This window comes from Tamandua tetradactyla, chromosome 6 (genome assembly GCF_023851605.1).
Source record: "Tamandua tetradactyla isolate mTamTet1 chromosome 6, mTamTet1.pri, whole genome shotgun sequence".
NCBI classification, from domain to species: Eukaryota; Metazoa; Chordata; class Mammalia; order Pilosa; family Myrmecophagidae; genus Tamandua; species Tamandua tetradactyla.
In genome coordinates, this window is record NC_135332.1 from 117382576 (window position 1) to 117396821 (window position 14246).

Sequence of the window (14246 nt, forward strand, 5' to 3'; positions counted from 1 at the left end):
AAATGAAAAAATAGATAAATGGGAACTCTTCAAAAGCAAGTGCTTCTGCACCTTAAAAGACTTTGTCAAAAAGGTGAACAGAGAGTCAACTCAATGGGAGAAAATATTTGGAAATGACATATCAGACAAAGATTTGATATCCTGTATATATGAAGAAATCATACAACTCAACAACAAAAGAATAAACAATCCAATTATAAAATGGGCTAAAGATATCAATAGGCGTTTTCCTGAAAAGTAAATATAGATGGCTCAAATGCACATGAAGAGATGTTCACTTTCACTGGCTATAAGAGAAATGTAGATCAAGACTACAATGAGGTAATACCTCATACCTATAAGAATGGCTGCTATTAAACAATTAGGAAACTATCAGTGTTGGAGAGGATGTGGAGAAACTGGGACACACTGCTGGTGGGAATGTACAATGGTGCAGCCACTATGGAAGACTGTTTGGCCGTTCCTTAGGAAACTAAATATCGAGTTGCCCTATGACCCAGCAATAGCACTACTTGGTATATACCCAGAAAAGCTGAAAGCAACCACACAGACATTTGCACACTGATGTTCATAGCAGCATTATTCACAATTGACAAAAGACAGAAACAAACCAAATGCCCATCAACAGACAAGTGGATCAACAAAATGTGATATATATACACACAATGGAATATTATGCAGCAGCAAGACAAAATGATGTCCTGAAGCACATGAAAAGAAGGGCGAGCCTTGAGGACACAATGCTGAGCAAAATTAGCCAGACACAAAAGGATAGATACTGTATGATTCCACTTTTATGACCAGCATAAGGTATAATCAGAGACTTATAACACAGAAAACAGGGGACTTAGAGATAGAGAAGCTAGAGATGGGTGAACCATTACCTAATGAGGTTGAACTACAATGTAAGGGAATAGATAGGAACAAGGTGATTCTCTAGTGGGTCTACAAGTAATATTACCATTTTGAAGATGAATAAGAATGAAAGCAGTTGTTGTGCAGACCTACGTGTCCCATTGACTCACGCTAGAAATATGAATGAGTTCTTGTAAGAATTACTTCAAAGATATGATTCTCGTATAAAGAGTGTTTAAGTTCAGGGTACAGAGGGAAAAATGGTATTGTATGCTATGAGCTATGTTCAAAAGGAAACCATCAGCACTACCACAGCAACAGCAGAGGTAAATAATGGGGTGAGGGAGAACAGTTAAGAGGAGCTTTAGATCGCCTATTTGGTGACGGTGTGTTTATTGGTTTTCTGTCTCTTGGGAACAATGAAATTATCTAAAATTGAGAATGCTGATGGACTGTGGACTTTGGGCTCTCTAAATGATGCCTGATGAATGCAGGTGGCTGCAGGATGCAGACGGAGAAGTAGAACGGTGAATGATGGTATATACTTATGAACAAATGCTGTGCTGCTACAAAAAGGAACAATGTCATGAGGCATGCAACGATGTGAATGAATATGTGGAACATTTGGTGAGACAAAATAAGCCAGAAACAAAACACAACAATGGTATGGTGACCTTTAGAAAATGCTTATAGGAAAACAGGGGCCTAGATTTTAAGCTTTTAGAGCAGACACATTAAGTACAGAGTGGTGAGTATTATTTTTGGGTTTTGAGAGGCTGTTGTATATATATAATCTGATATTGAGAGATAAGAACAAAGCCAAACAGGTTGGGGTTAAAGTAATTCAGGACATAGGGGTGAGGGAGACAGTGTCTGAACTTTAGAACCACACATACTCTTTGAGACCAATGGAAGAATGGTTTATTTGATCTCAGAACTGAATTTTCTGTAGTGCATAATCTAATTCAACCTATCCATAGAGCTCATTTGAATAACTGAAACACAGGGAGCACAAATGAGAAACAGGTCCTTTAATCCTGTATAGATTATTGTAATGCCTGGAAACATCTAGAATATATTAAGCAGATAATCAAAAAGTATTGGCAAAGTTCCCTGAGGGAGGGGAGAAAGACTATAGAACTATTAAACCTTACTATCAGGAATCCCCTGATACTGTGTCAAACTTTAGGGACACTCAAATCAATAGGATATGCCCTCGACCATAAGGCTTACTCTTGTGAAGCTTATGTAGGTAGCACAGAAGCTTAGACTACCTATAGACATATCTAAGAGTTAATTCTTGAGGACCTCTGTTGTTGCTCAGATGTGGCCTCAGTCTCTCTAAGCCCAACTCTGTAAGTGAAATCACTGCCTTCCACCTTATGCAGGACATGACATCCAGGGGTGAAAGTCTCCCTGGTGACATGGGAGAGGACTCCCAGGGATGAATCCAGACCTGGCACTGTGGGATCAACAACTTCATCCTAATCAAATGGGGGAAAAGAAGTGTAATTAATAATATCAGTGGCAGAGAAAGTTCAAATAGAGTTGAGAGGCTGCTGTGGATGTTGCTCTTAAGCAAGCTTCAGGTAGACCTTGCTACCTATCATAACCAGCCAACCCCCAACGAGGACCATTCCAGCCAATCCTAAAGAACACCTAGGGCAATATGTAAGATTCCACAAAGATTCCAGTATTAGAGTAACTTTCCAGAAACCTACAACCTCCAGATGGGTCCCTGATCCAGATGAGTCCTGAAACCCAGCCCAGCCTCTCCAGAACATCAGGTAGTTCCACCTTCCTACCCTTAGTATTAGTGACAGACCCTTCAGAGATCAAAAATTTAGAACTGCCATAGCCCAAATAACCCCAATGAGAGATATGGAAAGATCAAAGGTGATGGTGGAATTATACATAGAAGACAGGACTTAACAAATGAATATGAATGATGAATCATTAAACTGATATCTCTCTTAGTCTCCAGTGTTTTAGAGCAGCTAGAAATAAAAACCTAAAACTATGAAACTGTAACCCATGTCAAAGTCTGAAATATGTTCTACAACTAATTGTGGTGCTGTGCTTTCAAATTTATAGCTTCTTTGTATATATGTTATTTTTCACAAAAAAAAAAAAGAAGGAAAAAAAGACGATTGTGATGATAAGAAAGTATTTAAGCCCTCTAGCCTCCTATATTCTGGAGCAGCTAGAAGGAAAAATATGAGAGGATCATACGGTAGCCCATGACAAACTCTGGGATCTATCCTGTAACTGCTTTTTGGGGAGTGCTTTGAAAACTGTTGTTTTTTTATTTCCTTGTTTTGTATGTATGTTATACTACACAATAAAAAAACTTAAAAAAAAAAATGTTCACAGTGGTTTTATTTATAAATAGCCAAAAACTAGAAACATTCCAAAAATCCATCAAGAGGTAAATGGATAAACAAATGTGTTATATTTATACAAAGAAATACTACTAGAAATAAAACAGAACTAGTAATTGATATACACAACATGGATGACTCTCAAAATAATTATGCTGAATGAAAGAAGCCAGCCAAAAGAAAAGTATATACTATATGATTCCATTTATATAAAATTCCAGAAAATGCAAATAACTTAGAGTAACAGAAAGTAGATCAGTGATTGCTTGGGAACTGAGAGCAGGGGGTGGTTACAAGTGAGACACAGAATCATTATCTTGATTGTGGTCATGGTTTCAAAAGTGTATATATATATCAAAACATACCAAATAGTATACTTTAAACATACAGTTTACTATATGTTATTTATACCTCTAAAAAGTCTTTAAGAATCTAACCAAGTATTATTTGTTTTTAGGGAAGCAAGCATAGTAAAACCATAAAGTTAGGGAATGACAAACACAAAACTAACAAAGGTGATTACATCTGGGAGTTAGTACGGGAACGTGACAGAAGAGAGGCACAGAGAGCTTCAGTCTTACTGAGAAATGCTTTATTTTTTTATTTTTATTTTTTATTAATTAAAGAAAAAAAGAAATTAACACAACATTTAGAAATCCTTCCATTCTACATATGCAATCAGTAATTCTTAACATCATCACATAGATGCATGATCATCATTTCTTAGTACATTTGCATCGATTTAGGAAAAGAACCAGCAAAACAACAGAAAAAGATATAGAATGTTAATATAGAGAAAAAAATAAAAATAATAATAGTAAAAAAAAAAGACAAACAAACAAACAAACAGACGAAATGCTTTATTTTAAAGGTAGGTGGCAGGTCATAAGCAGGCATTTTACTTACTGTGCTTTGTAAATTATTTACAAGTTTACACACCTACAAATGTAGACATAGCTGTTTACATATATTATGATTTAAAAAAACGACAAATCTTTGTAAATCAAATATTCTTTCTGCATATGAATGGACTTTCTTCATCTATTTTTTCCTAGAAATGAAGGTCTGCATATTTCATATATTCTTAATGGAGAGCATGCTTATATTCAGAATTTTACTTCTGCCTGTGAAAATCTACTCTAAAACAGATATTAAAAAACAGGACAATAACTACGTTATAGGATACATCTATAACACCAAACTTTTCTCAGCACCAGTGCAGTCTTAGCTCTTCCTGATACCTCTGGCACCTTGAGAGAATTGACCATGTCTAATTTGGTGCTCCAGGCTGACTTGAGCCTCACTTTGGTACAAGTCCTTATTTGCCTTCCTGAGATAGCCATTAATTCCCAGGTAGGGCTCAATTTCCTGCTTTGCTTTTAGAGCAAGACTTGACCAATCATCTTATGGAATTTATAAAAAAAAGTATAGTATGGTAAGTTGGGTTTTTATATTTTATTCTTTTGAGAACAGCTCCACAAATGGAGACTTGAGATTTACATTTATATAACAAGCAAAATTTTAAAAGCAGAGAGGGTTAAGGAAAGAACAAATAAAGAGACAAAGAAAGGATGTCTGTGAAATAATAAATGTCATATGGGCAGGGCTGTGCAGTGAATTAGTTCCTTTATAATACTGAAAAACCCAGAGCTAAATTTTCTTCCTTAGAAACCTACACCTTTTCCCCAAATCATGTCAAATTTCATCTTTGTAAAAAGTATTCAAAAAACTTATCTATTTGCATCTTCTCCTGAGCAAACTCTGTGAGACTCCCATTCTTTAAATTAGAAAAGCACATAGCTTACACAAGAATGAGGAGCTGAGGAGGACCAACCAGGCATTCTTAAAAGTACAAGAAAAAACAAAACAAGTTTTACCTTCAATCAAGTGTAACTTCTCTCTTCAGCAATATCAGAGAGGAGGTAAGATCAGGCCCAATTTTAGTGAGGCGGGCCAATGCCACCAGCCCTGTGGAATACAAGTCAACTCTTCTAGTAAGCTGGAAAATACCCAAAAGGAGTAAAGGAAGGAGAACAGCCTAGGCTGATGCATCTTTGCCTGCTTTTCCAGAACAGAATCAATATGACTTTTTTCAAATCAAAGGCATTCTTGTTGCTCTTTGGTTTCAGTCACTCTGGTGCAGCTGAAGGGAGAAGAAACTCAAGGCAGACTGCTAGTTGTATGGCTTTGATACCTGCCCTTTCCTACACAAGGAAGAAGCCACTTTGACCTAAAGATAGCACCAAAGAAGGTCCCCAGAAGAGAAGTTCTATGTGAAAGAAGTCAATGTTACCAATTAGGTTTCTTCAGCAATATTTTACCTCCATTCTCAGGAAAGAATAAAAGAGAGTTGAACTATGAAAAGTATGGCTTTTGTTCCTAGGGGGGTAGTATACCTAAACAAAGACACGTAGGTAATGATTACACAAGGAACTCAAAAGGAGAAAACACAAATCAGATCACAAAATCAGAAAAAGCAATAATAAAGTTTTTACCACAATATGTTATTATGAATGTGAAAGTTTAAATATGTGCATTCCAAAAATTCTTGAAAGGCAAACCATATCACACTTGGCACAAAGGCTGAAGTGTGCATCCATGTGTCAGGGAAACAGGAAAATGAGTAAGAGAAAGAGAGCTTAAGCTTGAGATTTAGTTTCTCAGAAATCACAACTTTTCTTAAACCAAATTAATACTTGAGACAGCAAAGAAACAACATGTTTTCTAATTATGTCTTAAAACTCTGTATTTATCCAACATTTTTAGAAATAATTACCTTGTGAGAGAATTCAAGTAAACGGTTTCTTGGACAATTTCCTTATTATCACTGTAAATTTTCTATCACCTACTTACTATTATGAGTCAAACGATAGGATATCCAAGCCTTTCTTTCATAATTTATACTTGTTTTTTAATGTAACTTTTTTCTAATCCTCCTTTAAATTACTAGATCCTTTATGTAACTTTCTGGTAAGTCTACTCTAATAAAAAGCCAAACAAATTCTTCAGAGTACTTTGATTCAATAAATATTTACTAAGTACCTACTATGCTGCAGGCTTCTGGGTATGTAATGTGGATACAATAAAGCATAGCTCCTTCCCTAAATAGCTTTTCAGCTGATCAGGAGAAACAAATACATATAGACAATTTCAATACAATTTAGTATGTATAGGTGTTCTGAGAACATAAGGGAGGGGATGAAACCCCAGCAAGGGTGATGAAGAACCAAAGGCAGTTTCCTGGAGAAAGTGAGCCCTTGGCTAAGTATGGTGATTTAAAGAGTTAACAGGAAAAGATAAGTAGAAAAGGGAATGGGAATGTGGGCAGGCATTCTAGGCTGAGACTAATGATCATGAGAAAACACAGTTAGAAAGGCAAAAAACATGATTCCAACATTCATCATTGCTGAAATCAGGAATTCCGGGAGAGAGAGAGACAGGATAATGACATTTATCTAGTTAACAGTTCCACCTTCTTCAGGGGCTTGCTTTCTAATGTACCAAAGGCCGTCACCACTTCCACAAGGGATGGTTTGGATGCACTTTTGCTTTTATATAAGAGAATGGGTTGGTGACTTTTTGAGTACATTTTAAACCATAATATAATAATACCATGATTAGCCATCAGGGATACTAGTCAAAATCACAATAACATACCATTTTACACATAATAGGATGGCTATAACCAAAAAAGACAGATAATAATAAGAACACTTGCCAATGTTACAAATGCAATAGCCAAAAATTTCTGGGTATTGCATTTCATTTATTGACTCATACTAGGACAAAAACAAATGGTACACAGTGATTCTAAGTGATACATGTGAGGGAAAATGCAGGGTGCTAATATAGTCTACAGTGGGAGGATGAACAGAGAAGGCTTCTCCTCACCCCCTACTCCCCCACCCCCAAAGAAATCAGGTTTAAGCCAAAATCCGAATGACACATAGAAGGAAGTAAGCTAGGTGAAAATTGGGAGGGAGAGAAAAAGCATTTTAGATACAGGGACTAGCATGCATCACATATATGAGGAATTGGAAAGATACTAGGATGGTTGGAGAATACAAATTCCATGAGATAAGGCTGGAAAGGTAGCAGAAATCAGAACCTGCAGGGTCTCTTATACTATGTTAAGAATTTTGGACCTTACCCAAAGAACAATGGGAAACTACTGAAAGGCTTTAAGCAGACATATGACATGATCAGATGTGTGTTTCTAAAAGATCAATCTTTTTAAAAGATCATTTAATGGCTAGAGCACTTGTAGGAAGGCTAATTAAAATGCTACTGCTCTACTGCAAGTAAGAGATAATGATGAGTTGGACTAAAAGAGTGGCAGTGGGGATGGAAGGAAATGGACCAACTTAACAAATAGTTAGGTGGTGGAATCAATAGGACACGATTATTGACTGTATATAAGTAGGAAGTTAAATACGACTCTTAGAATTCTGTTTTCAATAGGTGGATGGTACTGCCAGTCCTGAGATAAGAAATACTAGAGGAGAAACAATTATAGGAGAAGATGACGCGTTCTGGACACAGTGTTTGAGGTGACTGAGAAAGTTAAGACGTCTAAAAGGCAGCATAGTATGGAAAAATATTTGAGAATACTCTATATAATGAATGAACTGGAGCCCTAGAAGTAAAAAAACAGTCTAGGAAGGGCGTAAGAAAATACAAAGAACAACAGCACTGGAATGGTTAGACAGAAGGAGAGGAGACAGCAAAGGAGACTCTTGGCTTCTGATAAAACATGGGTTTCTACTTCTCCTACATACCAAAGATAAAAATTAAAAGAATTACAAAGGGAATAAAGAAGGACTAATGAGAAAACACAGATACAGATAATAATTTGTAAGAATAAGACTGAGAACCCAGTAAAAAAAAGAAGCTTCTGAGTCTGACACTGGAAGTAATATACCTAGTTCATAAAGATGATCAAATAAATATATACCTCCAATATTATGCTGTCCATATTACTGTTTAGTTTATCTCACGTATAAGAACATCTTCATGTACCAAAGAAATGGCTGTTAACACAGATTCTAATAATAAAGAACCAGATGCATAAATTCAGTTAGATATTAATGGGGCTCTGAAAACACTATGAATGGCTGGTTTCTCCCCTATAACTGAAATTAACTACTAGGACTCTTAACAATTAAAATGTTCCTTGGGTACTAGCTCTTATTCAGATTAGAAAACAATAAGGACAATCTGGTGATACTGGTGTACAGAAAATTTTATCTTCAACTTTAGAAAGCCTTCTTTGAAATATCTTCAAGAAGAGAGCTACATTAAAAAACAGGATATAATACCCAAATACATCATCAAGGCCATCTTACATTTTTACAGGTTAATTCTATAGACTGAATCTTAAAATTCAAAATGGAGTATACAATCAAGTAGTTTCCATGGACAATGGAGAAAGACAAGACTGCATCTGAAACTTTGTTCTGCTATGTGATTTTTCATAGGTTTCATCTGTAAAATGGGCTAATAGATATATCATAGGGTGACTGAGAGAATCAAATGAGACAGAGCTTTAGTTTTATTATTTTAAATACAATTAACAACAGATACTTTCTCAACTTCTATCAAACATAAGGAATTTTGCATTCTGAATGAATAAGACATACTAGGAATTGAAGAAATGCTGAAAATGGAGATACCACTCCAAGATGATCCATTTATGGGAACAATGTAAGATTTGATCATACTTAAAATATTCTAGATTCCAACTTCAGTATATGCATGTTGCTTTCTCAAAATAACCTTATATTTCAGAGAATAGCATAGCTTTATCTTAACATAAGACAGATATAGCAAAGTAATTCCAAGTATCATGTATTTCAGAGGATATCTACAGGCTTTATTTTTTTTTATTTTTTATTTTTTATTAATTAAAAAAAATTAACTAACAAAACATTTAGAAATCATTCCATTCTACACATACAATCAGTAATTCTTAATATCATCACATAGTTGCATATTCATCATTTCTTAGTACATTTGCATCGATTAAGAAAAAGAAATAAAAAGACAACAGAAAAAGAAATAAAACGATAATAGACAGAAAAAAAAACTATACCTCACATGCAGCTTCATTCAATGTTTTAACATAATTACATTACAATTAGGTAGTATTGTGCTGTCCATTTCTGAGTTTTTGTATCCAGTCCTGTTGCACAGTTACAGGCTTTATTTTAACCTAAGACAGATATAGCACAAGTACCTCCAAGTATCATGTATGTAAGGAAAAATGAAGGGAATTAACCTAGACCTGGGACCAAGGGAGGATCAGAGAAGGCTTCCTTTAAGAAGTTAGTTTAACCTGAGCTCTGAATGATAGACAAAATGGAAATTCCAGAAAATATGCTCATGTTAGAAGCAGTAGACAAATTTGCTTGAGAATTCAAAATCTCCTCCTCTCCCATACCCTTTGGGGAAAAGTGTTTAAAATAACTTTCTTCTCAAAGACCTAAACATTAGATCTAAGACCATAAAACTTTGAGAAGAAAATGTAGGAAGATATTTTATAAATCTTATAATAGGAGGCAGTTTCCTAGACCTTACACCCAAAGCATGAGCACGGAAGGAAGGGAGGAAGGGAGGGAGAGAGGGAGAGAGGGAGAGGGGGAGGGAGAGGGGGAGAGGGGGAGAGGGAGAGGGGGAGAGGGGGAGAGGGAGAGGGGGAGAGGGGGAGAGGGGGAGGGGGAAGAGGGGAAGAGAGAGAGAGAGAGAGAGAGAGAGAGAGAGAAAGAAAGAAAGAAAGAAAGGGGAACTTCTCAAAATTAAACATTTTTGTGCATCAAAGAACTTTGTCAAGAAAGTAAAAAGACAGCCTACACAATTGGGAGACAATATTTGGAAACAACATACAGATAAAGGTCTAGTATCCAGAATATATAAAGAGATTGTTCAACTCAACAACAAAAAGACAGACAATTCAATTACAAAATGGGCAAAAGACTGGAACAGACACTTCTCAGAAGAGGAAATACAAATGGCCAAAAGGCACATGAAAAGATGCTCAACTTCCCTGGCTATTAGGGAAATGCAAATCAAAACCACAATGAGATATCATTTCACACCCACAAGAATGGCCATTATCAATAAAACAGAAAACGACAAGTGCTGGAGAGGATGTGGAGAAAGAGGCACACTTATCCACTGTTGGTGGGAATGTCAAATGGTACAACCACTGTGGAAGGCAGTTTGGCGGGTCCTCAAAAAGCTAAATATAGAATTGCAATGTAACCCAGTAATACCATTGCTAGGTATCTACTCAGAGGACATGAGAGCAAGGACACAGACATTTGCACACCAATGTTTACAGCAGCATTACTTACAATTGCCAAGAGATGGAACAGCCAAAATGTCCATCAACAGAAGAGTGGCTAAACAAACTGTGGTATACATATATGATGGAATACTATGCAGCTGTAAGACAGAATAAAGTTATGAAGTATGTAAAAACATGGATGGACCTTAAGGACATTATGCTGAGTGAGATTAGCCAGAAACAAAAGGACAAATACTGTGTGGTCTCACTAATATGAACTGACATTAGTGAATAAACCTGGAGCATTTCCTTGGTAACAGAGCCCATCAGGAGAAAGAAATAGGGTAAGATATTGGGTAATTGGAACTAAAGGGATACAGATTGTGCAACAGGACTGATTGTAAAAACTCAGAAATGGAAAGCACAATACTACCTAACTGTAATACAATGATGTTAAAACACCGAATGAAGCTGAATGTGAGAATGATAGAGGAAGGAGGGCTGGGGGCACAGACAGAAAGAAAGATAGACGATAAAGATTGAGATGGTATAATCTAGGAATACCTAGAGTGTATAATGATAGTGACTAAATGTACAAATTTTAAAAATTGTTTTTGCATGAGGAAGAACACAGGAATGTCATTACTGCAGGGTGTTGAAAATTGATAGTAATTAACATTTTAGGACTTTAACTTATGCATGAGACTAAAACAAAAAATGTTTATTTAGTACAAAATTTATGTTTTGACTAGTGCATTTCCTAATATAAGTTATGTAGACAGCTTGGTTGAACACCATAAGTACATGGAACCTTGAGTAGGGCATGAGATTTTATTGATTTGTCCAGAGTGATGCCCCAATGAATCTCAGAGTGATGTGAACAGTAAATAAAAAAGTATTTGCAAAGTCCCCTTTGGGGAATGGTGAGAAAGGGGGAAAAAGCAATTTCCCCAAGTTGAATTCTTGATATTTTTGTAAGCAGTGCAGACAATCAAAGCAATAGGCTGAGCCCCCAATCTTGGGGTTTGTTCACGTGAGGCTTAACCACACGAAGGATAGGTCAAGTCTGCTTGGAACTGGGCCTAAGAGTCATCCCCAAGAAAGCCTCTTTTGTTGCTCAAATGTGGCCTCTCTCTCCAGCCAACACAACAAGCAAACTCACTGCCCTCCCTGTCTACATGGGACATGACTCCCAGGAGTGTGGATCTTCCTGGCAACGTGGGACAGAAATCCTAGGATGGGCTGGGACTGGCATCAAGGGACTGAGAACACCCTTAGAATGAGCTGAGACTCAGCATCAAGGGATTGAGAAAACCTTCTCGACTGTTGGGGTAGGGGGGGGAGTGGCAGTGGGCAGAATGGGACAAAATGGAGTGTCAATGGCTGAGAGATTCCAGACAGAGTCGAGAGTTTATCCTGGAGGTTATTTTTGCGCATTAAATAGATATTATCTTGTTAGTCAAGATGCAGTGGAGAGGCTGGAGGGAACCACCTGAAAGTGTGAAGCTGTGTTCCAGTACCCATGCTTCTTGAAGATGATTGTATAATGATGTGGCTTTTAAATTGTGACTGTGTGATTGTGAAAACCTTCTGTCTCATGCTCCCTTTATCTACTTTATCAACAGATGAGTAAAACATATGGAATAAAAATAAATAATAGGGGGAACAAATGTTAAAATAAACTTAGATTGAGGTGCTGGTGATCAATGGGGGGTAGGTGTAAGGGGTATGGTATGTATGACTTTCTTCTGTTGTTTTCTTGTTTGTTTTTCTGAATTGATGCAGATGTTCTGGGAAGTGATCATGATGATGAATATGCAACTATCTTGATGATATTGTGAATTACTGATTGTATATGTAGAACAGAATGATCATATGCTAAGAATGTTTATGTCTCTTTCTTGTCATATATTTCTTTTAATTTAAAAATTAATAAAAAAAAAAAAGACACCTCCTCCCGGAAAAAAAAAATAATTTCCTTCTAACCTTGCTTTTCATAGCTAAAGTTCAAAGTAATATGAGTTAGATTTATATCCTAGTATAGAAATACTTACCTATTTGTGAACCTTCAAAGTACAAATCTTTTCTGACCCAATCAATGGCTTACTGTTCTTAACATAATAAGTTTATGCCTAGTTTAGTAGAGAAAATGGAACTTATTACAACCTGTTTTGTGCTGACAGCCTAATGTAAAGCACTCTTCTTCCATCATGGAAAACCAACAGATTTTACATACAAGAAGATTCAAGGAATTACATCATAAATATGTTCCTGCACATTTAAAATGTGCATAGACAGTGTGCTGGTTTGAAACTGCTATGTATCCAAGAAAAGCCATGTTCTTTTAATCCATTTTTGGGGGACAGACATATTGTGGGTGGGACCTTTTGATTGGATTGTTTCCATAGAAATGGGACCCCACTCATTCAACATGGGTCTTAATTAGTTTACTGGAATCCTTTAAAAGGAGAACATTTTTGGAGAAGGCTCAGACATATACGCCTGGAGATGCTGAGACAGCTGTTTGAAACCAGATGCCCAGTGAGAACAGCAGACAGTAAATAGAAAATAACAATAATTAATATTTATTGAGTACTGATTATATACATTATTTTTCAGTTAAGAATCTATGATGTTAACAACCCTACGAAACAAGTATAATTATTACTCCCACTTTATAAGTGAAGAAACTGAAGATTAGAAAAATTAGGTAACTAGCTCAGGTCACAGAAATTCATACTCAAAATTCATTCCAAAGGTTACGCACTTAGTAGCTATTCCTACCACCTGATTGTGCAGTTAGAGCAAACAAATGAAAACTAGTTCCCCTCGGAACCACCACAAATCATGGGTTATCTATTTGGTACTTGTTTTTAGTCTACCTTACATATAATGAAAAATGTTATTTCAGGAAAAACAACCTAAATCTTCACAGTGAAGTAATGTCAATATTCATGAAAAAGAATGAGTATTTATATAATTTACATATATGTGTATATATGTATGCATGTATTTTTAAAATGAAAGTATAAAACCTGTAAAAATACCAAATTGTGCCATTATACAATCTAAACAAAAGAAATCCGTCAAATATAAAAATGTATTTCATTTCTATGACCCATGATGCATAGAGTAGAATCAGAAGAAGTCTTAAATAATGAGGATGAGCCAGCAACTAAAATGCTAGCAAGCTTAATACTTTTTCTGGAAGTACAGCACTCATGGGTACTATCTTGGAATGAGTGCTGACACATCTCATTTCTCTGACCTCTATCTTTATAAAAAAGTAAATACAATCTGATCCAACAAAAAAAATAGTCACAATATCTTAAAAAGCTGTGTGCAATGTATTCTTCTTTGAAAGGTAAACATGTGGGAATGAAAATGGTATCATGTACTTTGTAGAACAGCTATGAGGATTTAATATGATAGAGTAGGTAAAGCATGGGGACAATGCCTGGCACACTGAGTGTTTTATAGTTGCTTAGTGCTGCTGCTGCTGCTGTCATAGCTGTTAGTATTATTCAAATAATTATTACTCTTTATCCTGTTACCATTTCATGGTATCCTAAGAAATTACTATGTAGCAGTATGGCCTGTACCGGATTAGAGATCAGAGTAGCTCTGTCTAGTTCACATGATAGCTGAATAAGAGTGAGCAAATTCTTTAAAAATGCTTTATAAAACCTCATTTGTAAAACTGAGGGATAATATCATCTCCTTTA

At 36.0% G+C, this 14246-nt stretch overlaps 1 protein-coding gene across 14 annotated transcripts in view; it reads right to left on the bottom strand.

The window, feature by feature from the left end:
- Positions 1-14246, bottom strand: part of STAU2 (staufen double-stranded RNA binding protein 2) — a 363048-nt gene that overhangs the window by 186297 nt on the left and 162505 nt on the right. The window lies entirely within an intron of this gene.